Source organism: Dendrobates tinctorius, unplaced genomic scaffold (assembly GCF_039654945.1).
Source record: "Dendrobates tinctorius isolate UK_male_01 unplaced genomic scaffold, ASM3965494v1 ptg000039l, whole genome shotgun sequence".
Taxonomy (NCBI): domain Eukaryota; kingdom Metazoa; phylum Chordata; class Amphibia; order Anura; family Dendrobatidae; genus Dendrobates; species Dendrobates tinctorius.
Window position 1 is genome coordinate 10,055,242 of NW_027361707.1, and position 26,416 is coordinate 10,081,657.

General features: G+C 45.4%; 1 protein-coding gene across 3 annotated transcripts in view; it reads right to left on the minus strand.

Annotated features, from left to right (window-relative positions):
• Positions 1–25,321, minus strand: part of LOC141088605 (uncharacterized) — a 58,346-nt gene extending 33,025 nt beyond the window's left edge. For 2 of the 3 annotated variants that reach the window (XM_073574750.1, XM_073574748.1), the window contains exons 1-3: positions 25,192–25,321; positions 18,734–18,836; positions 18,482–18,635 (exon numbers count right to left, since the gene is read on the minus strand). The gene's annotated coding sequence lies outside the window, so the exon portion shown is untranslated. The remainder of the gene's footprint in view (positions 1–18,481; positions 18,636–18,733; positions 18,837–25,191) is intronic. The other variant, XM_073574749.1, reaches the window with a different exon arrangement.
• Positions 25,322–26,416: the final 1,095 nt, after the last annotated feature.

Sequence of the window (26,416 nt, forward strand, 5' to 3'; positions counted from 1 at the left end):
TAGGGTTAGGGCTAGGGTTAGGGCTGAGATTAGGGTTAGGGGTGTGTTGGGGTTAGGGTTTGAGTTGGGGGGTTTCTACTGCTTAGGCACATCAGGTGCTCTCCAAACACGACATGGCGTCTGATCTCCATTCCAGCCAAGTCAAACGGTGCTCCTTCCCTTCCAAGTTCTGCCATGCACCCAAACAGTGTTTTACCCCCACATAGAGGGTATCAGTCTACTTAGGACAAATTGCACAACAACTTTTGGGGTCCAATTTCTCCTTTTACCCTTGGGAAAATAAAAAATTGGGGGCAAAAATATTATTTTTGTGGAAAAAAAATGTTTTTTTATTTTTATGGCTCTACGTTATAAACTTCTGTGAAGGACTTGGGGGTTCAAAGTGCTCACCACACATCTAGATAAGTTCCTTGGGGGGTCTAGTTTCCAAAATGTGGTCACTTGTGAGGGGTTTCCATAGTTTAGGCACATCAGAGGCTCTCCAAACACGACATGACACCCGCAGACCATTCCATCAAAGTGTGCATTCCAAAATGTCACTACTTCCCTTCCAAGCCCTGACCTGTGTCCATACAGTAGTTTTCTCCCACATGTGGGGTATCAGCATACTCAGGACAAATTGGACAACAACTTTTCAGGTCCAAGTTCTCCTGTTACCCTTAGGAAAATAAAAATATGGGGACTAAAAGATCATGTTTGTGGAAAAAATATGATTTTTTTATTTTCACGCCAGGACGTTATAAACTTCTGTGAAGCACTTGGGGGTTCAAAGTGCTCTTCACACATCTAGATAAGTTCCTTGGGGGGGTATAATTTGAGTTATTTTCCCATTGTTAGAGCTCACCATATTGTATTATGTAGCTACTCTGTTCTATATGTGTTATATCAAAGTAGTCTTTTGATATTACAGATGTGTGTATACTACCACCATGTTGTGCAATTACACTATGAATGTCCTGTACCATACATAATGCTATGTATTTAGATATGTTGTATGCCATGTACTGAGTAATTTCATTTTTCTTATAGTTTTACACTGATCCTATCTATAAAAGTTGTAAAGGACCCCCTGCATCTATCTCAATGCATTGGTAGGAAAGAGATAAGCTGTCTGTCAACTCGCTTTTCTTAAGCACAAAGTTGAGGGTGCCAGAACAGTAAAACGACTACTATAAACGGGGTTGAAGCACAGACACTGGCTTCTATCAGAGAGCTGTCAAGCAGCATTCAGACACCATGTCAGATAGAGGATCTGAAGATTATGCAACACGCTCACATGTCAGCTCATCAGCTTCAAGGAAGTCTGTGAGCAGCACCGCAATTGCCACCGCCAGGGAGAAGGCAGAAGCTGCCAAAGTTAGAGCTGCCTTTGCTGAACTGGAGTTGAAATTAGGGTACCGATACACATAGCGATTCACAAGCGATCCCGACAACGATATGGATCGCTGGTGCATCGCTAAGTGGTCGCTAGTGAGCTGCCACACAGGCAGATCTCACCAGCGACATCGCAGGGGTCGCTACTTACCTGTCAGACGCGGCGATCCTGACGTCCTCCCGTCCGCGTCCATGCGTCGCTCATCGTCACAGCAGGAAGTGCCGCAGGAAGCTGACGACGAGAAACGGCCCAGGACCTTCTCGCGCGACCAGCGATAACCAGCGGGGGAGCCGGTCGGAGGTAAGTATCACATGTAGTGATATCGCTAGCAATATCGCTGCTACGTCACAAAATCGGTGACTTTACAGCGATATTGCTAACGATATCGCAGTATGTAACGGGGGCTTTAAAGAAAGAAAAAGCACATCTAGAAGCCGATCTTGCAAAACTCGCTGTGGATGCAGAAGCGGCAGCAGCAGATGCTAAAGTACAGGCTTTAGAAGAAGCAGCATGCTGCAATAGTAGAAGTGTCAGCTTAAAACTCGGACCCGAAGTTAGTCATCGTGATATCTCACAACGCACTTCAGACTATGTTCTACAGCATGCCCCATCATACGATTACCTATATTCAACTCCAAGAGCAATACCAAAGTCTGACAATCATCAGCGTCAAAATTACGTCACTCAGTCATTGACCCTCAACCATTAATCACCACATGTCAAGCAAGAAGGTAATTCCGTCCACCTACTGCCATCAGTGCAACATGCACCCGAGTCTGAAGATCTGTACTACACAGCGAATGCTTTTAAGATAGAAGACTCAGATGAGGACTATCACGGCAATAATGCGTTTTACGGTAACAATAGCTCAATAAGACTTCACCACAGTGATGCTCACTCAGATCGTCTTCTCAGAGATCAAGAGCTAACAGCTTTTCTCAAGTTCTTTGCACGCTGTGAGTTACTCACCAAAGGTCTCTCAAAGCTTAATGACCATCCCGAAAGTTACAGATAGCTTCCTTCAGAAACGCCACTGCCTGCCTAGACATCTCTGCCAGTGAAGAGATCGACCTCTTGGTTCAGTGGCTAGGAAATTAATCAGCAGAACATGCAAAATGCATCAGAGATATAAATATCAACCACTCAAGCAGAGGCTTGTACATGTTATGGGAGAAACTCGATGAGTGCTCTGGCTCCTCAGAGATGATAGAAGAATCCCTCTTTAAAAGGTTGGAGGACTTTCCTAAAATCTCTAATAAGAGCTTTCACATGCTAAGAAAACTGAATGACCTCTTGACAGAACTCCTAGTCGCCAAGACTGAAGGAGACCTGCTAGGCCTCACATCCCTAGACACAGCCAGGGGCATCAAACCCATAATGAAGAAATTACCTTACAGTTTGCAAGAAAAATGGATCAATTGAGGTTCAGATTACAAACAGAAACAAAACCTGCTGTTCCCTCCATTCAACTTCTTCGTAGATTTTGTGCGCCAGCAGGCCAAGATCAGGAATAATCCCAGCTTTGACCATTCCACAGGAGATCCTGTCAACCCAAGAACAGATAAGTCTGCTTCAGTCCGTAACCCCAAAGGTACACATATCACTGTGCACAAAACAAATGTGTCTTCTACAGATTCAGCAGACAAGACCCACAGTACAGTGGAAACTGAAGGGTCACTGACAAAAGACCCAGACAGGGAGTGCCCCCTGCATAAAAAGCCTCACCAACTACAAAAGTACAGGTGTTTTAGGGAAAAATCCCTTAAAGACCGTAGAACCTTCCTCAAAGAGAACAACATATGCTACAGATGTTGTACATCTACATCTCACTTAGCAAGAGACTGCAAAGTTAGCATTACTTGTTCAGAGTGTAACAGCTAGGAGCACAATACAGCTCTACACCCAGGGCCAGCGCAACAGACTCCCTCTCTCATAGACTGACCTAAAGAGCACAGCGGGGAGGAGAAAGACAGTGCACCTCCCGAAGTGTCACCCCAGTGCAATCAAGTTTGCGGAGAAGGTCTTAGTAACAAATCCTGCTCAAAGATTTGTCTTGTTACAGTTTACCCTACATGTCACAGAGAAAAGATGGTTAAACTCTATACCAGGGGTCCCCAACCTGTAGCTTGGGAGCCACATGTGGCTTGCGTTCTCATGAATTGTGGTTCGCAGCTGTCTTCCAGCTTGGTGCATTAGCTCCAGTTCTAGCTAACAGGTATGGGGAGCACATCTCAAAATGGTGAATTTTGTGAGTAGCCCTGCACAGAAGAGCAGATCTGGATGCACATAGTGGTCTTAGAGGTTTCGATGTTTTTTAAGTATGGTATACTGGAGACAGGATGATACTACCTGTCCGAGGAGGTGCCTGAAGCTGGAAAGCTGGATGTGACAGTGTGTTGGGAGTGCTGGATGGGAGAATACTGAATGGGGGAATTGTGGGGACCACTGGATCTTGTTATACGGCTTCTGGGGGATTTCTGTGGAAAAGCTTTGGTTATCATTATATCCGTAATGGGGGCTCTGGTTGCCACTACTGTGAGGGGGAGATAGCTGGATGTGGCTCTCGACCCTCTCTCAGAGCTGAAGGTGGCTCTCTAGGTCGGAAAGGTTGGGGACCACTGCTCTATACTATCCTCAATGATCAAAGCAATAGATCGCTTGCCAGCTCAGCTTTCTTTGACATCTTTAAAATAGACAGACTCAGCTCATCTTACTTAAAACATGCCGAGGAGTGAGTGAAGAATCTTGGAGAAGAGCCACAGGTTATCAAATTGAATCCCTGGACGAGCAAATATCCTTACCCCTTCCTACATTAATTGAGTGTAATTGGGTCCGTAATCCTGTTCGTGACGCCAAATTGGGTCACCCTCCCAGGGCTGTGGGGTACTCAGTACTGGGCTGGTGTCAGTGGGATGTGACACAGCAGCAGTGACCCGGTCCATGGCCCTTGGCGCCCAAGTAATGGGGAAATATAATGGTGTAATGGAATAGTTCGTGACGCCACCTGTGGTGTTCGGCAAAGGAGATGTTAAGCTGACCCTGCAGACAGATTCGCTGGGACTGATGGTAGTGTGCAGCAAAGATGTAGTAGCTCCCCACAGGTGAAGCTATAATCCCAGGGCAGTGTAGATGTGGTTGGCATGGGGATGTAGCAGTGCCGGAAAGGTAGGAAGCAGACAAGACTCAGTGGGGTGCAATTTCTGTACCTTTACTTGATAACTGCAGTCCAGGGTCCTGATTACAGATGGTATTGGAGCAGGCTAGCCTGGAAGCAACTCAGGGATTCTCTCTCAGCAGACAGGCTGTGCAGTCTCCTTCCTAACGCTTGTTTGAATGGAGCACTCCAGTACTAAGTTACTCTGAAGTTCCTCCTGTCAGATGTTCCCAAGAACCGTACTTGCACGGCAGACAGCTGTAGCCTCTCTTGGGGACTCCCTTCTCTGAGTCCTGGCTCTCTATCCAAGCTGCTGTTGTGCATCAAGTCTTAGATGGGAGTAGGGCATTTACAGCCTCCTACTCCTCTGGTATCTGCTGTAGGACCCTTAGTATCCGTACAGCCGTGGAGACCAGGCTCCAGTTCGTGCGCTCTCAAGCTGAAGGAGCTCTCCTTCCTAGCTCAACCTCCAGCTTCTTTCCACACGTCTGCACACTTCACCCTCCGCAGACTAACTGACCACTCCTTATTCTTGGCCCTCAGAGGGCACCCCTCCCCTTAATCCTGGTTCAGAGTTCCCCCTGCTGGCCTGGAGTGGAACTGTGTTGCATGTATGGATTGCGAGAGAGACCCATCATTGCCTCCAAGCCTGGCATTACCCTTCGCTGGAGGAAGGCAAAGCCACTGTGGCGGCCATACTCCTGGGGGCGCCACATTCCCCCCTGGTGCAAGTCAGCACTCCTGGGCTGAACAAAACATGAATAACAGGAAACATATGAAAACAGTTACAATAATAACAATTGTACAAGATTTAAAAAATGAAAAATGTACAAAAACCAAGTGCTTCAAAAATGGTCTTATGATGATAAGTCCAGCATCAATGTCCATGGTCCATTCCTGGGCAAATGGTAAATTATTTAGAAATAAAGTTTTTGACCACACACAAGTCCTGTGGTTCAGTGTCCATACCATAAAACAAACTCCAAAGCAAACTCTTACAGGTTACCTGTAGGCACAAAACTTAAGAAACAGTTACATATTTACATACGCAATTCCAACATTTACATTTATTTTGCTATATGCGATATCTAAGGGGTGGTATACCTTGTGAGGTGCTGGTAGACCTGCGTAACTCTAGTGTGGGCAAACTGGGTAGCATTCTCCTACCGACTCTTAGACTCACCAGGGGCATGGCAGATTCACCACTGGCAGGGCGAGGGTTCTCTGGCTCCACTGCTGGTGTGGCATCTGCTACCCGATTTTCCTGATTCTCTTGAGTCACATCTTCCTGTGCTACCAATTGGTGAAACAGCAACACTGGCACCACTATAGCATCGTTCACTTTAGTCCAATTCGCAGGGAATTCTCCAAGCACTGTGCTGACCTTCTCTTCTTCCACTATGGGTTGGATGTTATCTGGTTCTTCTTTCCTTTCCTTCAACTGGTCAGGACACAACTTCAAATGATCTCTTGATACTGCAACTGAGGTCTCTCCTCCATCTTTACTCACAATGCATACCTTAGTATTATCAAAGTTCGAGGGCAGAATGGTATAAGGTTCAGCTTCCCATTGATCATCCAACTTGTGCAATCTTCTCTTCCTTTTCAGGACTTGCTCCCCCGGCGACAAAGGAACGGCAGGTGCATTTTGATTGTAAAGCTTCTCCTGCTTTTGCCTTGCCTGAGCCAGACTCCTTTCCACGCATTCTTGAACTCTTCTGTACTGTTGCTGCCTCTACGTGTTCCAATCAGCATCTGGGGACGCCACTTCAGGTGTCAGGACTCCCATGTCTAAGTCAATAGGCAGCTTACCATGTCTGGCTCTCATTAAATAGGCTGGGGTACAGTTGGTGGAGTTCACTGGGATATGGTTGTAGAGGTCCACCATATCAGGCAACTTCTCTGGCCACAGATTCCTCTCCTCCAAGGGCAAAGTCTTCAGGAGGTCAATCACTACCTGGTTCATCTTCTCGCACATGCCATTGGTCTGTGGGTGGTACGGTGTTGTCCGGATCTTCTTACAACCATACAGGTTACAGAATTCTTGGAACACTTCTGCCTCGAAAGCTGGGCCTTGATCTGTCAGCACTCTTTCAGGATACCCATGTGGTCTACAGAAGTGCTGTTGGAATGCTCTGGCTGCGGTCCTGGCAGTTTAATCTTTGACAGGCACAACTACCAGGAATCTTGAATAGTGGTCCACAATGGTAAGTGCATAGATGTAGCCTGACCGGCTTGGAACCAGCTTCACATGGTCCAGGGCTACCAACTCAAGGGGCTGCTTGGTGATGATTGGCTGTAGATGAGCTCTCTGGCTGTCTCGATCCTTTCTGTGCAGGTTACATTGTCCACACTCCCGGCACCACCTCTCAATGGCATTCCTCATACCAGCCGAGTAAGACCTCTCTCAGAGCAATACTTCCAACTTCTTCCATCCGAAGTGTCCAGCTCCATTGTGGTATGCTTCCAGGACCATTGATGCCTCTCTCTTTGGGACTATCACCTGCCAGACCAGCTCATGAGTACGGGCATTGATACTCCTCCGACACAGATTCCCCTCATAAATGAACAGCTGGCCTCTCTCCTTCCACAACTGCTGAGTTTCTTCAGGAGCATCCGACTCTGGACGTGAGTCAGCTCGTGTCAGCAGCTCCTTCACCAGGCGGACTGCAGGGTCACTATCTTGCGTTTCTGCCCAATCATGGGGCAATGGATTCAGGTTTACCTCCTTCAAGCCAGACCGTCTCTTTCTCACTCCTTGAGCACGCTGGGCTGCAAGTGGCTGGTGGAAGGGAGGTAGCTCTATCTCTTCAAGAGTCTCAGGGTCTTCTCCAGCATCTGGTAGGTTAGGCATTCTGGACAGCGCATCAGCATTGGCATTCTTGTGCCCTGCCCGGTACTTGATGGTAAACTCATAGTTCGATAGCCGAGCCACCCATCGCTGTTCCAGTGCACCTAGTTTTGCAGTGTCCAAATGCGTCAACGGATTGTTGTCCGTGAAGATAGTGAACTTGGCAGAGGCTAAGTAATGTTTGAACCTTTCGGTGACAGCCCAGACTATGGCAAGGAACTCCAGCTTGAAAGAACTGTAATTATCAGGGTTCCTTTCAGTGGGTCATAGCTTCCTGCTGGCATAGGAGATCACTCTTTCTTTCCCATTCTGTACCTGCGACAGTACTGGTCCTAGTCCCACATTGCTGGCATCTGTGTACAGCACAAAGGGTTTGTCATAATCTGGGTAGGCCCGAACTTCGTCTCCTGTGAAAGCCATCTTCAGTCTGGTGAAGGACCTTTCCAACTCTTCAGTCCATTCAAAGGTGGAATTTTTCTGTTTGGTCTTCTTGGACTGCCCCACCAGGAGATTTTGCATAGGGGTGGCTATTTCAGTAAAGCCCTTGATGAATCTTCGGTAGTAGCCTACCAGTCCAAGGAATTGGCGTACTTCATGAAGGTTGCTGGGCTTCGGCCAGTCCCGGATGACTGTGACCTTATCAGGATCTGGTGCCACACCTTCTGCATTGACCACATGACCGAGGTACTGCACCTTGGGCTTCAGGAGGTGGCACTTGGAGGGCTTCACCTTCAGGCCAAAATTGGATAAAGCTTCAAACACTTCAGCCAGGTGCTCCAGATGATCTTCATAGGTTTTGGAGAAAACAATGACATCATCCAGGTACAACAGGACCGTCTCAAAGTTCATGTGTCCCAGACAGCACTCCATCAGCCGTTGAAATGTTCCTGGAGCAGTGCAGAGCCCAAATGGCATATAATTGAACTCACAGAGACCCATTGGAGTGGTAAATGCTGTTTTCTCCTTGTCTGCCTCTGCCACGGGAACCTGCCAAAACCCACTAGTGAGATCCAAGGTGGAAAAGTAATTAGCAGTTTTAAGTGCAGCTAAGGACTCTTCAATTCTAGGCAATGGGTAGGCATCTTTATGTGTAATGCTGTTAATTTTCCTGTAATCAACACACATTCTCATGGTACCATCCTTTTTCTTTACAAACACTATTGGAGCTGCCCAGGGGCTATAACTGTCTCTGATGACCCCTGCCTCCTTCATCTCCCTCAACATACTCTTAGCACACTGGTACTGTGTTGGGGGTATAGGTCTGTACCTCTCCTTTATGCGTGGATGGTCTCCCGTGGGGATAAGATGTTGAACCCCTTTTGCCTGCCCAAAATCTAGTGGGTGTTTGCTGAATACCCGCTCATACTCTTGTGTCACTCTGTAAACCTCATTTTTCTGGTATGAAGGTGTAGAGTCAGTTCCCACCTGCAGTTGCTGACACCACTCATCTGGCTGCTTCACAGAGCCATTGTCCTCCACCGGATCGGATGAGGCCAAGTGTTCTGCTGTCTGCAAAGAGTTGTTATTAACGGTGAGCAGCTTAGCAACTGTGGCGTACCGAGGTATTGTGGCTTCCTCTTCCCCACAATTCAAAAGGCGTACAGGTACTCTCCCGTTTCGTACAGCAACCACCCCTCTGTGGGCCTGCTCTTGGAGTATACTGGTTCTACCAATGCCTGGTAATCTCTCCCTCTAAGACCTATAGCTGCCCGACACCAAACCAACATTTCACATCTGGGGGGTATTGCAATGGGAAAAGCATCACTCACTCTGACGTTGCCAATCTCTCCGCCAGAGAGTTCTACCTGTTGCCTTTGCATCAGGGCTCGGATCTCCTTCTGCCAGACTCGTTCTCCGGAACCAGCAGTCTCAGCCACCTGTTGCAACAAGACAATAACCTCGGACAGACAGTTTTCAATTACATTAGTACCAAGAGTCGTCATGGGATTACATTCACGTCGGTCAATATCAACAACTATTAAACCTTGAGACTTTAGCTCTACCCGCCCCACTTTGACAGTAATTTCTTTACATCCTATCTGCGGTAAAGACTGACCATTACTAGCAACTACTGTCAGTTCATCAGTTTGGCCACGGGTAAGCTCTGAATCAGCCCAATATCTCTTGTACGGTATGTACGGCATAGTGGTCACCTGGGAGCCAGTGTCCAGCAAAGCGTTCATGGGGATGCCGTCAATAACCACAAGAAGGATTGGTCTCCCTCCCACATACTTGGCTCTCCAGTTCTTTTGGCCTGGGGATCCTACTCCTGGGGGTTGGCCCTTTGCTCCAGGGGTTGCTCGTTTAAAGGACAGTACCTGGCAAGATGACCAGCCTTGTAGCAGCGACGACAGATGGGACGTCCGTCCTGGTCATAGCGATCGTTGTTCCTTCCTCGAAGTGGCGGGGTTCTCCTCCTCTGGAGCCATGGGACATCCTCTGGACTGGAAGCAAGCTGGATCTTTTCTTTGGAGGACACTTGTAGGGACTGCACGGTTTTGGTAAGTGCAGCCATCCCTTTGGTCAGCTCCTGGACTTGAAGATGCAGCTCCTCAGTTGGATCTTTATCCAGAGTCTGTGCATCAGCCTCCACAGGGATGGAAGGAAAAGATGTTGCTTCCTGATGGTAGGTGATCGCTGGGCGCCTAGGGGCACTGGACGGCTGTCAGTGGACTCCTGCAGTACCTGAATAGCCCTGTCCTTAAAATCAGCAAAGTTCAGATCAGGGTTTTGCAGGGTTATAATATGCAACTGTCCTCTGTGGGTACTATATAGGAGTCCTTCAATGAACTGCTCCTTTAACAGTTTATCTTCTTCCTTTACACTGTCAGGATCAACTTGCTTAACTGCTCGCAGCGCCTCCTGCAGGTTGAGAGCATAATCCCTTATATTGTCCTGCACCTTCTGTTTACAGCCACAGAACCTCATCTTGATTTCAGCTGCAGAGCGGGTGTCAAAGGTGCTCCTCAGCTTGGCCAGGATCTTTGCAACAGTCTCTTTATCAGTGTCCTGCCAGGCTTTCATCTCTCTCTGTGCTGCACCCGTTAGCTGTCCAATCAGGATATTCACTTTCTGGCTTTCAGACAGAGGGTATACTTTAAACAAACTGCACAGTCTCTCTTTAAATTCACTCAGGGTATGCGACTCACCCGAGTACTGCAGTAGCCAGGCCGCTCCCGGGATGTAGGGCATGGATAGCGGCATTATGGGGACCGCTGCGGCGGGCGCTCCTCCTGGCGGTACCGCGGGGATGACAACGGCGCCTGCCGCTGCATCGCTGTTTGGCGCGGACATCTTCTCCCCCCCTAGTTAACGTTAGCCAGAGTCGGGGGTTGTGTGAGCTCACCGGCGGCCGCTTCACAGGCGCGGCGCTCCGGGCTGTAGGCCTCAGCTCCTCCTCCTCTCGTGCGCTGTCCTCTCTTCCCGCGCGGCACTTCGCTTCTTCGCGCTCTGCGGCAGGCTCCGCCCACGAAGGCCTGCCTCTTTCTTCCCGCGCGTGCCAAGCAGCGCGACAATGGTGGCAACTGGCGCCAATTTCACACACAGTCTTTTTGCACAAACACAGTCTATGGCACACAGGACCCGGGGATACCGGGCTCCGTAATCCTGTTCGTGACGCCAAATTGGGTCGCCCTCCCAGGGCTGTGGGGTATTCGGTACCGGGCCGGTGTCAGTGGGATGTGACACAGCAGCAGTGACCCGGTCCATGGCCTTGGGCGCCCAAGTAATGGGGAAATGTAATGGTGTAATGGAATAGTTCGTGACGCCACCTGTGGTGTTCGGCAAGGGAGATGTTAAGCCGACGCTGCAGACAGATCCGCTGGGACTGATGGTAGGGTGCAGCAAAGATGTAGTAGCTCCCCACAGGTGAAGCTATAGTCCCAGGGCAGTGTAAATGTGGTTGGCATGGGGATGTAGCAGTGCCGGAAAGGTAGGAAGCAGACAAGACACAGCGGGGTGCAATTTCTGTACCTTTACTTGATAACTGCAGTCCAGGGTCCTGATTACAGATGGTATTGGAGCAGGCTAGCCTGGAAGCAACTCAGGGATTCTCTCTCAGCAGACGGGCTGTGCAGTCTCCTTCCTAACGCTGGTTTGAATGAAGCACTCCAGTGCTAAGTTACTCTGAAGTTCCTCCTGTCAGATGTTCCCAAGAACCGTACTTGCATGGCAGACAGCTGTAGCCTCTCTCGGGGTCTCCCTTCTCTGAGTCCTGGCTCTCTATCCAAGCTGCTGTTGTGCCTCAAGTCTTAGATGGGTGTAGGACATTTACAGCCTCCTACTCCTCTGGTATCTGCTGTAGGACCGTTAGTATCCGTACAGCCGTGGAGACCAGGCTCCAGTTCATATGCGCTTTCAAGCTGAGGGAGCTCTCCTTCCTAGCTCAACCTCCAGCTTCTTTCCACACGTCTGCACACTTCACCCTCTGCAGTTTAACTGACCACTCCTTCCTCTTGGCCCTCAGAGGGCACCCATCCCCTTAATCCTGGTTCAGAGTTCCCCCTGCTGGCCTGGAGTGGAACTGTGTTGCATGTATGTATAGACTGCGAGAGAGACCCATCATTGCCTCCAAGCCTGGCATTACCCTCCCCTGGAGGAAGGCAAAGCCACTGTGGCGGCCATACTCCTGGGGGCGCCACATAATTCTATCCTGAACAATAGAGAAGAAATCCCCACACCAGAAGCAGCTCTACATCATCCTCACTTGAAAAGTATAGCACATCTCATTCCTGCTCTCAATCCTCAAGCCAAGTTGGTCCTTTTGCTGGCGAGAGATATCATCAGAGTCCACAAGGTGAGGAAGAAAATAAATGGTCCTCATAACTCGCCCTACGCTCAGAAGCTAGACCTGGGATGGGTCATCATAGGAGACGATTGCCTAGGAAATGCTCACAAACCAAACAACGTGAACTCTCTCTAAACAAACACGTTAGAGAGTGGGCGTCCATCTCTTTTCCTACCCTGTCCCAACATATTCCTTGTAAAGGAGAAGCTCACCAACTCGGCACACTTGAATGACAGGGAAGACAGCTATGCCATGGAGTACCTGTGCAACGGAGACAAAGATCACCTAGGGTGTGCTGTCTTCCAAAGGACTAAAGAAGATTATAAATTAGCCCATTCCATTGAAGATGAGACTTCCTTGGAAATAATGGATCAAGGATTTCACAAGGTGAAATCAACAGCTGGGTGGCTCCACTACCGTTCAAGCCACAGAGACCCCGTCTTCCTAACAGCCGTTCAAGCCACAGAGACCCCGTCTTCCTAACAGCAAAGAGCCTGCACTAAAGCGCCTTGCCCTTTTGAATCGCAGCTTCTCTCTTCCTGTACAACGCAGTCTAGAGCTCAGTTGGGACTTAAAGTGATACTTTTGCAATTCAGGTCAATCTAGAGCAAAAACTCTTCACACGATGAGGCATCCTGTCCACAATCTGTAGTCTATATGATCCCCTTGGATTCATTGCACCGGTGATCATTCAAGGTAAGACTTTGCTACGCAAATTAGTTGTAGACTCGGTTGATTGGGACACCCCACTTTCTCCTGAGAAAGAAATTTCATGGGTAACCTAGAGGGATTCTCTAAAGTCATTATCTGACCTGCAAATACACAGGCCATACACGTATATCTCCTCATAGGAAGTTCTCTCTAGGAAACTGTATGTATTTTGTGATGCCTCAGTGAAAGCCATAGCTGCAGTCGCCTACTTGAAAACTATAGATGTTATGGGTAATGTCCACATAGAGTTCGTCATGGGTAAAGCCAGGCTGGCACCATGTCCTGCATCTATCATACCCAGACTAGAACTCTGCGCTGCTGTTCTTGCCACAGAACTGGCGAACGTATCAGAACTCGACCTACAGCTTGAAGGCACATAATTCTTCACTGATAGCAAAGTAGTGCTAGGCTACATTCATAATGAGACTAGGAGATTCTACGTCTATGAAAACAATCGAGTACTCAGAATTAGGAAGTCTTCACAGCCTTCTCAGTGGAGATATGTACCGATTGACCAGAATTCTGCAGACCATGCAACCAGAGCAGTATCGGCATCATGCCTCAAAGACACTACCTGGCTCGTCGGGCCTGCATTTCTGTATCAACCAGTGCCCACTGCTTGCGAGACACATACACATGAACAGTTCAAGCCTGAATCAGATGTAGCGATTCGGCCTCAAGTTTCTACACTTAACACAACAGTCACCAAAAGGCACCTTGTTTCCAGCCGCTTCCTCAGATTCTCCACCTGGAGGTCAGTTTACAGAGCATTAGCTTGCCTGATTCATGTTGTTAGAACCTTTGAAATTACACAAACAAGGTCAGTTCTATGCAAAGCCTGGCATTATTGTCATAAAGCTTACACAGCGGAAGAGTTCATACAGGCGAAACATGCTATCATCCATTGTGTCCAGCATGAGGCTCATACCCAGACTCTGGAGTCCCTCCAAAATCACGGAGGTGTCCCTAAAGATAGTCCCCACTTATCTCATATGGGAAGCGTGTGGGAGCGCATGATCGGCATTGCTCGCAGAATCCTCGATTCCATCTTTCTACAACTAGGTCCTTCGAGGCTCACCCATGAGATTCTCACTACCTTTATGGCCGAGGTAGAAGCCATTATAAATGCTAGATCACTGGTTGCCATATACAATGATCTTTAAGACCCATCTCTGCTTACTCCCTCCACTCTTCTCACACAGAAATTTAATGTAAGCACGCAGACTCCTGGGGAGTTTACTACTAAAGACTTGTACAAATCCCAGTGGAAGAGAGTACAAATGCTAGCAGACCTTTTCTGGACCAAGTGGATAAATCAATACCTTTCTACGTTACAAACAAGAGACAAATGGCAAGCTAGTAAGCCCAACATGGAACCTGGAAATCTTGTCCTAGTAAAGAACACTGAGACTAAAAGGAACGAGTGGCCTCTAGGATTGGTAACCAAAGTCTTCCCAAGTCAAGATGGACAGGTCCGGAAGGTGGAGATCAAGATCCCCAAGCAAAATGGAAAACTGTTTCATAGACCTGTCTCTGAACTTATTCTATTGCTCTCTAGTTAGTTTATTTGCCATCCCCTGGATACCAGACGGGGAGTGTCATGCCTTTATACAAATGCATATAATCAGTTTTGCTATGCTTGTATTGAACTGTGGTGTATTGTGATAACTTATCCATCTATTGACAATGTTCTATTTACAGTTTACTTTCTGGTTCACTGCTTACTGTGCAATTTAACCCCTTCGCACCCGAGCCTGTTTTTGCCTTCGTGACCGGGCCAATTTTTTCAATTCTGACCAGCGTCACTTTATGAGGTCATAACTCTAGAACGCTTCAACGGATCCTACTGATTCTGACATTGTTTTCTCATGACATATTGTACTTCATGATGGTGGTAAAATGTTTTAGATATGATCTGCGCTTATTTGTTAAAAAAAAATCAAAATTTGGCAAAAATTTATAAAATTTTGCAATTTTCAAACTTTTAATTTTTATGCCCTTAAATCAGAGAGTGATATCGCACAAAATAGTTAATAAATAACATTTCCCACATGTCTACTTTACATCTGCACAATTTTGGAAACATAATTTTTTTTTTTTAGGAAGTTATAAGGGTTAAAAGCTGACCAGCGATTTCTCATTTTTACAACAAAATTTGCAACATCATTTTTTTTAGGGACCACCTCACATTTGAAGTGAGTTTGGGGGGTCAATATGACAGAAAATACCCAAAAGTGACACCATTCTAAAAACTGCACCTCTCAGTGTACTCAAAACCACATTCAAAAAGTTTATTAACCCTTCAGGTGCTTCACATGAATGAATGGAATATGGAAGGAAAAAATAAACATTTAACTTTTTTTCACAAACATTTTACTTCAAAACCATTTTTTTTTATTTTCACAAGTGTAAAAAGAGAAAATGAACCACAAAATTTTTTGTGCTATTTCTCCCGAATACGCCAATACCCCGTATGTGGGCTAAACCACTGTTTGAGCACACGGCAGAGCTCAGAACGGAAGGAGTGCTGTTTGACGTTTTCAATGCAGAATTGGCTGGAATTGAGATCGGATGCCATGTCGCATTTGGAGAGCCCCTGATGTACCTAAACAGTGGAAACCCCCCACAAGTGACCCCATTTTGGAAACTAGACCCCTTAAAGAACTTATCTAGATGTGTTGTCAACACTTTGAACCCCCAAGTGCTTCACAGAAGTTTATAACGTAGAGCCATGAAAATAAAAAATCATTTTTTTTCCATAAAATGATCTTTTAGCCCCCAATTTCTTATTTTCACAAGGGTAACAGGAGAAATTGGACCCCAAAAGTTGTTGTCCAATTTGTTCTGAGTACGCTGATACCCCATATGTGGAAGAAAACTACTGTATGGACACACGGTGGGGCTCGGAAGGGAAGTAGTGACGTTCTGAAATGCAGACTTTGATGGAATGGTCTGCGGGTGTCATGTCGCGTTTGCAGGGCCCCTGATGTACCTAAACAGTGGAAACCCCCCCACAAGTGACCCCATTTTGGAAATTAGACCCCCCCGAGGGACTTATCTAGATGTGTGGTGAGCACTTTGAACCCCCAAGTGTTTCACTAAAGTTTATAATGTAGAGCCATGAAAATAAAAAAAATCATTTTTTTTCCACAAAAATGATCTTTTAGACCCCAATTTTTATTTTCACAAGGGTAACAGGAGAAATTGGACCCTAAGAGTTGTTGTCCAATTTGTCCTGAGTACGCTGGTACCCCATATGTGGGAGAAAACTACTGTTTGGGCACACCGTGGGGCTCGGAAGGGAAGTAGTGACGTTCTGAAATGCAGACTTTGATGGAATGGTCTGCGGGCATCATATTGCATTTACAGAGCCCCTGATGTGCCTAAACAGTGGAAACCCCCAATTCAAATTCCACCCCTAACCCCAACACACCCCTAACCCTAATCTCAGCCCTAACCATAACCCTAACCACAAACCTAACACCAACACACCCATAACCTTAATCCCAGCCCTAGTCCTAGCCTTAGCCCTAGCCCTAACCCTAGCCCTAGCCCTAGCCCTAACCTGTGTACCTGCTTTTTTTTCTTTACTTTTTTTTCTTTTTGTGACAAGATCGCTGCCCTGCAATCTGACTCATAGTAACGCCACTTCTCCTCTGATCTCACACTGACAGATGATCAGAGGTGAAGCAGCATTACAATGTGACAAGATCGCTGCCTGGCACACAGTAACGTGACTCCTCCTCTGATCTTACACTGACAGATGATCAGAGGAGAAGCAGCATTACTGTGTGACAAGATCGCTGCCTGGCACAGCCAGGCAGCGATCTAGTCACACAGTAACGCTGCTTCACCTCTGATCATCTGTCAGTGTGAGATCAGAGAAGTCGCGTTACAATGAGTGAGATCGCCGGGAAACAAGCAGCTTTCCCAGTGAGCGCTCTCATTGGTTCAGGTCCTGATGACGTCAGCGTCACAGCAGCCAATCAGGTCTCGATGACGTCGGGGGTCCCAGCATGCATTGTGCACCGGGATCCCCGCGTTATAAGGTATGTGGGGGTCCCGGGGGGCACAAAACCGCCGACAGTAGATAAACCTCGGCACTGCACAAAGCCCAGCAAGCGCCAACGTTTATCTACAGTGGGCGGTCGGGAAGCGGTTAATATTTAAGGCTCATCAAGGCTTCCGTAGTTCCCATCAGCCTCTGCATTAGCCTTGCCCCCTTCTTCTCCAGCTGCCATCTTGGCTTCATGGATAATGACATGCTGATTATCTCGCCCTGATTTTCAGCCGATCTGGTTGTTTACCTCCACATAGCACAGTCGGTGAGTTATTTTCCCCTTGTTAGAGCTCACCATATATCATTATGTAGCTACTCTGTTCCATATGTTTTATATCAAAGTAGTCTTTTGATATTACAGATGTGTGTATACTACCGCCATGTGCAATTACACTATGAATGTCCTGTACCATACATAATGCTATGTATTTATATATGTTGTATGCCATGTACTGAGCAATTTCATTTTTCTTATAGTTTTACACTGATCCTATCAATAAAAGTTGTAAAGGATCCCCTGCGTCTACCTCAATGCATCGGTAGGAAAGAGTTTAGCTGTCTGTCAACTCGCTTTTCTTAAGCACAAAGTTGAGGGTGCCAGAACAGTAAAACGACTGCTTTTACAGGCTGCTGTGTAACACAGCCAGCACCAGCCATGTATCTGTATATGCATCCACCGCACAGGATATGGTGAAATTAAATCTGAAGATTGTCTGAGCAATGGACCGCCCCTTCCTTGACCTGTGACCACTGGTGAAGTTACTGGTGAGGTGACCTGTACACTATGTTATGCTTTGCATATAATACTCAGTCTAATTTTATTGTAAGTTTTGCACTGCTAATATTTTTGTCGAAACATGCCAAAAGCTGCTTGTATGCAACACTTAAAGAAGCAGAAGGGAAAAAGATGATTGTTATATGCTTTTATGCAATATTCATCACTACTGTCTATTAAACTTTATTTACTGGAATGTAGATATCCCCTATAAAAATGCAGATGAAGAGTTATACTGCTGAAAGCCATCCTGGAAGGCATGTAACGCATGCAAATCTCCCACGTTGCGACAAGAATTTAGGGGTTTTAAAAATTCTTGTAGAAAATACTTGCACATGTAGAAAGAAGGAATGTATGTAAATAGGTCATGGCATAAATGCCTTATGTAATGCCCCACGTGATTCGAGGATGGCCAGGCCAGACTGAACTGGAATTACTGCATTCCGATGTACTGTATGTTTAGATTGTAGTTGCAGCAATTGTACTTTTCCTACCAGGAAATAATCAGTGTGTCTTCACAGAAAGAAGGTGGGTTTGTGAATAAACACTTGGTTGGAAGGAAAGTTAATATTGCAAAATTAACCATAAAAATGGAACAATTAAGGCAGGACAATGGAGCAGTCTTCTCTCCATGCCTCTGATTCTCAAGTAGGGTCTACCTACTGCTTCCCCGTATTTCAGCACCACCCAAACTGATTCTCTTATCAGGCTGACTATTCGCACAGTGCCATCAGATCTAATGAATCCAGGCTGACAGTGAATATCCCACCTTCCAGAATCATCTCATGATCCATAATGGTCATTGCCTGTTCCATGACATCCACTTGGTAAAGCAGTCGTACTGTTCCACTCTCCATTTGGTCATCTCCGGATAGGACCCAGTCATAAATGCCAACCTCCAGTTTGCCACTGCCAAAGCCTCTCTTTGCAGGGTGAAAAAATTGCTTCCAATTAGGGGCTATGTCATGCTAAAACTCTCAGCAATCAGGTCTAGCACCTCATGCAAGTAACCTGTACTCACTAGTATGGCTTCCAAGTTTCTCCGTCTTTAATGGACTCTCCACCACCAGCTCCTGATAGCGTTGTAGCCTACCCTCTGTTAGGTGTAAACATCGGGAGCATTCCTAGTATATATGTTTAATGGAAGAAAAAACTTAATGAGAAGAAAAACTAACTTCCATGAAAGCCTAAATGGGAATTATACTTCCAACACACTTTACATAAATCAATAATACATGTGAACATAAGAAACTTTGTAATATATCATGGAAGAGATATCAGCTTCTTTCTCCAGTTATGACCAAGCTCTTCCCCACTCTCCACTTCCTAGACTTGTAATCCATTCTGAAAACAAGAAAAAACTGCTTAAATGGGTGTCCACTTTTAGGAAAGTTGGTGTAAAATACCTAAAATAACAAAGAACAGGAACTCCCCCTCCTTGTGCCCAGTGAGGGCTTGTCGCCTCTGCCCCAGTCCCAGTGTTCTGGCTGCAGCATTGATGGCCATGATGACGTTGATGGCACTCGCCACTGAGCTCAGTAACTGTCTAAAGTGGTGACTTGCACTGTTGACATCACGTCACCACTGCAATCCAAGCACCAACAAGTGAGCAGAGGTGGGGAGCAAGCGCTGAACCTAGGGAGGCTGAGTACCTACCAAGTCTGTTATTTTAGGTATTTTGCACAGTTTGGGGCCCACATTCCTGAAAGTGGACAACCCCCTTTAAATCAGTCTTGCTCCAGACTAGATGAACTGCCAGCACAGCATTTTGAAGTGTACGCTGGGTACGGAAAGTATTCAGACCCCTATAAATTTTTCACTCTTTGTTTCATTGCAGTCATTTGGTAAATTCAAAAAAAGTTCATTTTTTTTCTTATTAATGTACACTCTGCATGCCATCTTGACTGAAAAAAAACTGAAATGTAGAAATTTTTGCAAATTTATTAAAAAAAATTATCAAAAAAGAAAAACTGAAATATCACATGGTCAGAAGTATTCAGACCCTTTGCTGTAACATCACTGTGTTTATTATCGCTGTACTGTAACATTGCTGTGTTTATTATCCCTGTAATGTGACATCACTGTGTTTATTATCTCTGTACTGCGACATCACTGTGTGGATTATCCCTGTACTGTGACATCACTGTGTTTATTATCTCTGTACTGCGACATGAACCGCTAATCGGCCGCCACCCACCGCAGGGTTAAACATCACGACGGGCGCGCCCACGCCCTAGTGTGCATGTGCAGGCGGGGAGCTGCCCGGAGGCCAGGAACAGAAGACGCGCGTGAGCAGGAGGGAGAAGGGAGTGCGCGCGCCGCCGGGTAAGTGAGAGCCGCGGGGGGAGCCGATGCCTGTGGGACGGTGGCGGCCACGGACGTTTTTGTCACAAGAGGGATTTGCAGAGGGGAGAGACAGGGGAGTAGCGAGGAGAGAGGTGGATTAGTCGGGCAGCAGCATTGAGGACAGACTGGAGTTGTGCAAGAGAGTTAGCAGGGAGGCCACAGAGGAGAGTGTTGCAGTAGTGAAAGTGGGAGATGATGAAGGCATGTACAAGAGTTTTAGTTGATTGAGGACTGAGGAAGGGATGGATTCTGGAAATATTTTTGAGTTGGAGGCGACAGGAGGTGGCAAGAGATTGGACGTGTGGTTTGAAGGACAGGCCAGAGTCCAGAGTTACGAGGCAGCGGATTTCAGGTGCGGGAGAAAGCGTGATGCCGTTTACTATAATGGATAGATAGATCGGGTAGGGAAGATACATGAGATGAAGGAAAGATAATGAGTTCAGTTTTGTCTACATTGAGTTTTAGGAAGTGAGAGGTGAAAAAGGAGGATATGGCTGATAGACACTCCGGGATTCTGGACAGCATAGAGGTGACATAGAATCATAGAATCGTAGAGTTGGAAGGGACCTCCTGGGCCATCTGGTCCAACCCCCTGCTCAAAGCAGGATTCGCTAAATCATCCCAGTCAGATGTCTGTCCAGCCTCTGTTTGAAGACTTCCATTGAAGGAGAACTCACCACCTCTCGTGGCAGCCTGTTCCACTCATTGATCACTCTAACTGTCAAAAAGTTTTTTATAATATCTAAGCTGTGTCTCCTCCCATTCAGTTTCATCCCATTGCTTCTAGACTTTCCTTGTGCAAATGAGAATAAAGTTGATCCTTCTACAATATGACAGCCCTTTAGATATTTGTAGACAGCTATTAAGTCTCCTCTCAGTCTTCTCTTTTGCAAACTAAACATTCCCAAATCCTGCAACCTTTCCTCATAAGACAGGGTTTGCAGACCGGTCACCATTCTGGTCGCTCTTTTCTGAACTTGCTCCAGTTTGTTGATGCCTTTTTTAAAATGTGGTGCCCAAAACTGGACACAATATTCCAGATGAGGTCTGACCAAAGAGGAGTAGAGGGAAATAATGACTTCACGTGATCTAGACTGTATGCTTCTGTTAATACATCCTAGAATTGCATTTGCCTTTTTTGCTGCTGCATCACACTGTTGACTCATATTCAGTCTGTGATCTATTAATATACCCAAGTCTTTTTCACATGTGCTGTTGCTTAGCCGTTTTCCTCCCATTCTGTATATGCTTTTTTCATTTTTATTGCCCAGATGTAGTACTTTGCATTTCTCCCTGTTAAATACCATTCTGTTAGTTGCTGCCCACTTCTCCAGTTTATTTATATCTTTTTGAATCCTCTCTCTCTCTTCTCTAGTATTAGCTATCCCTCCTAGCTTTGTGTCATCAGCAAATTTAATCAGTTTACCCTCAATTCCTTCATCTAAATCGTTGATAAAGATGTTGAACAATACAGGGCCCAGGACAGAGCCCTGTGGTACCCCACTTGAGACATTCTTCCAACTGGATGTGCAGCCATTTACGACCACTCTTTGGGTCCGATCACTAAGCCAGTTATGAATCCACCTAACAGTTGCCTTGTCCATTCCATACTTAGTCATTTTTTCAATAAGGATTGTATGAGAGACTTTGTCAAATGCTTTGCTGAAGTCAAGATATACTATATCTACAGCATTTCCTTGATCCACCCAATCAGTGATTCCGTCATAGAAGGAAATTAAGTTAGTCTGACATGACTTATTAGTTACAAACCCATGCTGACTCTGTTTAATCACTTCATTCTTATCCAGGTACTGACATACATGTTGTTTAATAATTTGTTCAAAGATCTTTCCTGGTATAGAAGTCAGACTCACCGGCCTATAGTTGCCTGGGTCCACCTTCTTCCACATCTGGGCCAGAGAGGTAGATCTGAGTGTCATCTGCACAGGTGGTACTGGAAGCCATGGGACTTTATGAGTTCTCCTAGGCCAAGAGTATAGATGGAAAAAAGTAGGGGCCCCAGGACAGAGCCTTGGGGGACTCCAACAGAGAGGGGGCGGGATGAGGAGGTAGTGTGGGAGTGGGAAACGCTGAATGTGCGATCAGAAAGGTATGAGGAAATCTAGGACAGGGCAAGGTCTTTGATGCCAAGGGAAGAAAGAATTTGTAGCAGTACGCAGTGGTCAACTGTGTCAAAGGCAGAGGACAGGTCAAGAAGGAGGAGGATGGAGAATTGTCTGTTTGGTTGTAAGTCATTAGTAATTTTGGTCAGGGCAGTTTCAGTGGAGTGGTGGGGGTGGAAGCCAGATTGCAGCATGTCAAGGAGCGAGTTAGATGAGAGGTGGGAGGAAAGTTGAGCATGGACAAGCTGTTCAAGGAGTTTGGAAGCAAATGGGAGCAGTGATATGGGGCGATAGCTGGGCATAGCAGTTGGGTCAAAGTTTGATTTTTTGAGGATGGGTGTTATGGTGGCATGTTTGAAGGCAGAGGGGAAGGTACCAGAAGTTAGGGATAGGTTGAAGAGATGGGTTAGGGCTGAAATGATCATGTTAGTGCGGTTGGGGAGCAGGTGGGAAGGGATGGGGTCAAGTGCACAGGCGGTGAGGTGTGATTTGGAAAGGAGATGAGTAAGCTCTCCTTCAGTTATTATCCCTGTACTGTGACATCACTGTGTATATTATCCCTGTACAGTAACATTAATGTGTTTATTATCTCTGTACTGTGACATCACTGTGTTTATTATCACTTTACTGTGACCTCACTGTGTTTATTATCCCTGTAAAGTGACATCACTGTGTTTATTATCCCTGTACTGTGACATTACTGTGTTTAAAAATATATAAAGTGCTCTCAGTGAGAGAAACAAAATAGGAATCTTGTGGGTATGATACCTTTTAATGGCTAACAAATAATAGTGAATGTTGTTACAAAGCAAGCTTTCGGGACTGCTTATGTCCCTTCATCAGGCTGATATGACAAAATATTTGAAGAAACCTTATTTATATACAGTTTAAAGCACAACATTTCGATAAACAAACAATGAGCTTGAAGAGAGAATCCTTAATTAGGTAAGATCAGATAGGTAGTATGAAAAGTTCTGAAGATCAAAGGGCTACTTGGAGAAGATAGCTCAGATATGGTAATGGGTCATAAAACCTTCTGACAAATTGAGTCCTGTGTGAATAGAATCAAAGATAGTAATGAATTTATGCTCCCACACTCTCCGATGTGTCTGTGATTTAAAATTGCCTTTTAAAATGACAACTTTCATATTGCCTATGATGTGTCCTGGACCACAGAATGTTCTGTGGTCCAGGACACAACATAGGCAATATGAAAGTTGTCATTTTAAAAGGCAATTTTAAATCACAGACAGATCGGAGAGTGTGGGAGCATAAATTCATTACTATCTTTGATTCTATTCACACAGGACTCAATTTGTCAGAAGGTTTTATGACCCATTACCATATCTGAGCTATCTTCTCCAAGTAGCCCTTTGATCTTCAGAACTTTTCATACTACCTATCTGATCTTACCTAATTAAGGATTCTCTCTTCAAGCTCATTGTTTGTTTATCGAAATGTTGTGCTTTAAACTGTATATAAATAAGGTTTCTTCAAATATTTTGTCATATCAGCCTGATGAAGGGACATAAGCAGTCCCGAAAGCTTGCTTTGTAACAACATTCACTATTATTTGTTAGCCATTAAAAGGTATCATACCCACAAGATTCCTATTTTGTTTCTCTCACTGAGAGCACTTTATATATTTTTTTCTACTGGCTAACACAGTACCAAACCACTTTTTTCGTATTACTGTGTTTACTAACCCTGTACTGTGACATTACTGTGTTTATTATCCCTGTACTGTAACATTATTATAATAAACACAGTGATGTCACAGTACAGGGATAATAAACACAGTGATGTCACAGTACAGGGATAATACACACAGTAATGTTACAGTACAGAGATAATAAACACAGTAATGTTACAGCACAGAGATAATAAACACACAATGTCACAGCACAGGGATAATAAACACAGTAATGTCACAGACACAGTACAGGGATAATAAACACAGTAATGTCACAATAAAGGGATAATAAACACAGTAATGTCACAGTAAAGGGATAATAAACACAGTAATGTCACAATACAGGTGTAAGGGAGAAGACCAGGCTGTAGGTCCCTGCTTGCTGGGACCGGGACTGTTGAGGCTGCCTCCCCTATTTCCTGGGGAAAGGAATAGGGGACCGGACAGGCCCCATGACCCAGGAAGAGAACCCAGCCGGAAGCGGAGGTAGAAAGCGTGCAAAACTGCAGAGAGGGCCCTGAGGTCAGCATGCTGCATTTTGATGGTGTATATATTATCTCTTTACTGTGCTATTTATGTGTGCAATAATTAATAGTGTTGCAAGTGTCATCATTGCTATGTATGTGACATTCTAGATTTATAACATTATTTTAACCCTGCATCGGCCGCTGCCGAGTTCAGGTGCAGTGCCCCTGACAGGCACAGGTTAGAAAACCGCCTATAACATCTAATTATCTCAATTTCTGGGCTCTAAGAATAATCATTGACCTTCATAGGGTTGCATTAAAAGAGAGTATACAAAATCAGTTACAAAAAAAAAAATATTTAACAACCATAAACCTAATAAAACAAAAAGTACCCACATTTCACAATGAGAGGTAATTTCTAAGAAAATATTTGTAAGAAAATCCTACTTATTTCTACAAAATATCCACAAACTTTACATTATTTATTCATAAAGCAAGCAAATAAACAATTGGAATGAAAAAACAAACAAACAGAAAGTACAAGCCTTCAAAAGTACGAACCTTCAAAAGTGAGAAAATTCAGGTGCAATGAGCCTGAGAGGCCACACCTGCTCGCCACTATCTATCTATCTATCTATCTATCTATCTATCTATCTATCTATCTATCTATCTATCTATCTATCAATCTATCTGTCTACACAAACATATCTCTTTTGCCTATATTTGAATTCCTAATTCCTCCTATTGAATCCATACATTGAGACGTTTTCTGGACATTGCACTTTTATACTATATGTCATCAGTTGTATTTTGAAATGTTTGGAAGAAACTACAAAGTAAATTGACTTACAATTATTTGGGCTCCTAAGTCCAGTAAAATCCTCTGAGATTTAGCGGCTGTTGATCAACCTCCCGGTTCCCCACCCAATGTACTGTACATCCACCACCAGGACTACAAGTGCTTTACCTGCCTTATATCCCTGTATCAGCTTATATGCAAGTACAGTATAAGGAAGCAGAATGACATGCAGAGAAGTCTCCACCTAATTTGCATAGGGCTGCCAGAAACAGGTATTCAGGTATGGTCACACTTCTGTAAAGTTTAGAGGCATATGCTGCAGTCATACAATTCTGCAGCAGAATGCTGAATATGATATACTTTCAGACCCTGTTAAAAAATTGGCTAAATATATTCAGATCACAGACCTTTATATTAGATTCATATGCCAGATTTTCCTAACTGAATTCAGTCCCCAAATCAGATAAGCCTCATAACGAAGTGCAGAAACATATGGAACTGAACAAGACCTAAGAGTGTGTAAGGTAAAGATATGTGCACACAATGGCGGATTCCTAAAAAGGTGCTAAAAACATAAAAAATAATGAGCATATGGACAGCAATGCCAAAACGACATTTCTTTGCATATGTTCCATTTTTTTGTTTACTCTTTCAACCCCTTCAAGCTTTAAAAGATGTAAAGCAGCTAAAGTAAGTGATTGGCTCGTTCAGGTGGCTTCTGATTGGAAACCTTCACTACATTGTATATGTAATGAAAAATGAAAGTTCTACATTAGATGTGCAGAGCTTGGGCTATTTTTTTTTATAACTTAACCCTGCTTTACTCTCCTCCACAACTTTATCCCTGACCTGTCTGGTGGGTTCCTTGGTTTTCATGATGCTATTTTAGCCCTAATATTCTCAAACAAACCTCTGAGGCCTTCACAGAACAACTGTAGTTATCCTGAGGACGAATTAGGGTACCGTTACACTTAGCGATGCACCAGCGATCCCGACAACGATATGGATCGCTGGTGCATCGCTAGTGAGCTGCCACACAGGCAGATCTCACCAGTGACATAGCAGCGGTCAGGGGTCGCTACTTACCTGTCAGACGCGGCGATCCTGACGTCCTCCCGCCCGCGTCCACACGTCGCTCGTCATCGCCACAGGAAGCCCAGCAGGAAGTGCCCGACGAGAAATGATCCAGGACGTTCTCGCGTGACCAGTGATGAGCAGCGGGGGAGCCGGTCGCAGGTAAGTATCAGACATAACGATATCGCTAGCAATATCGCTG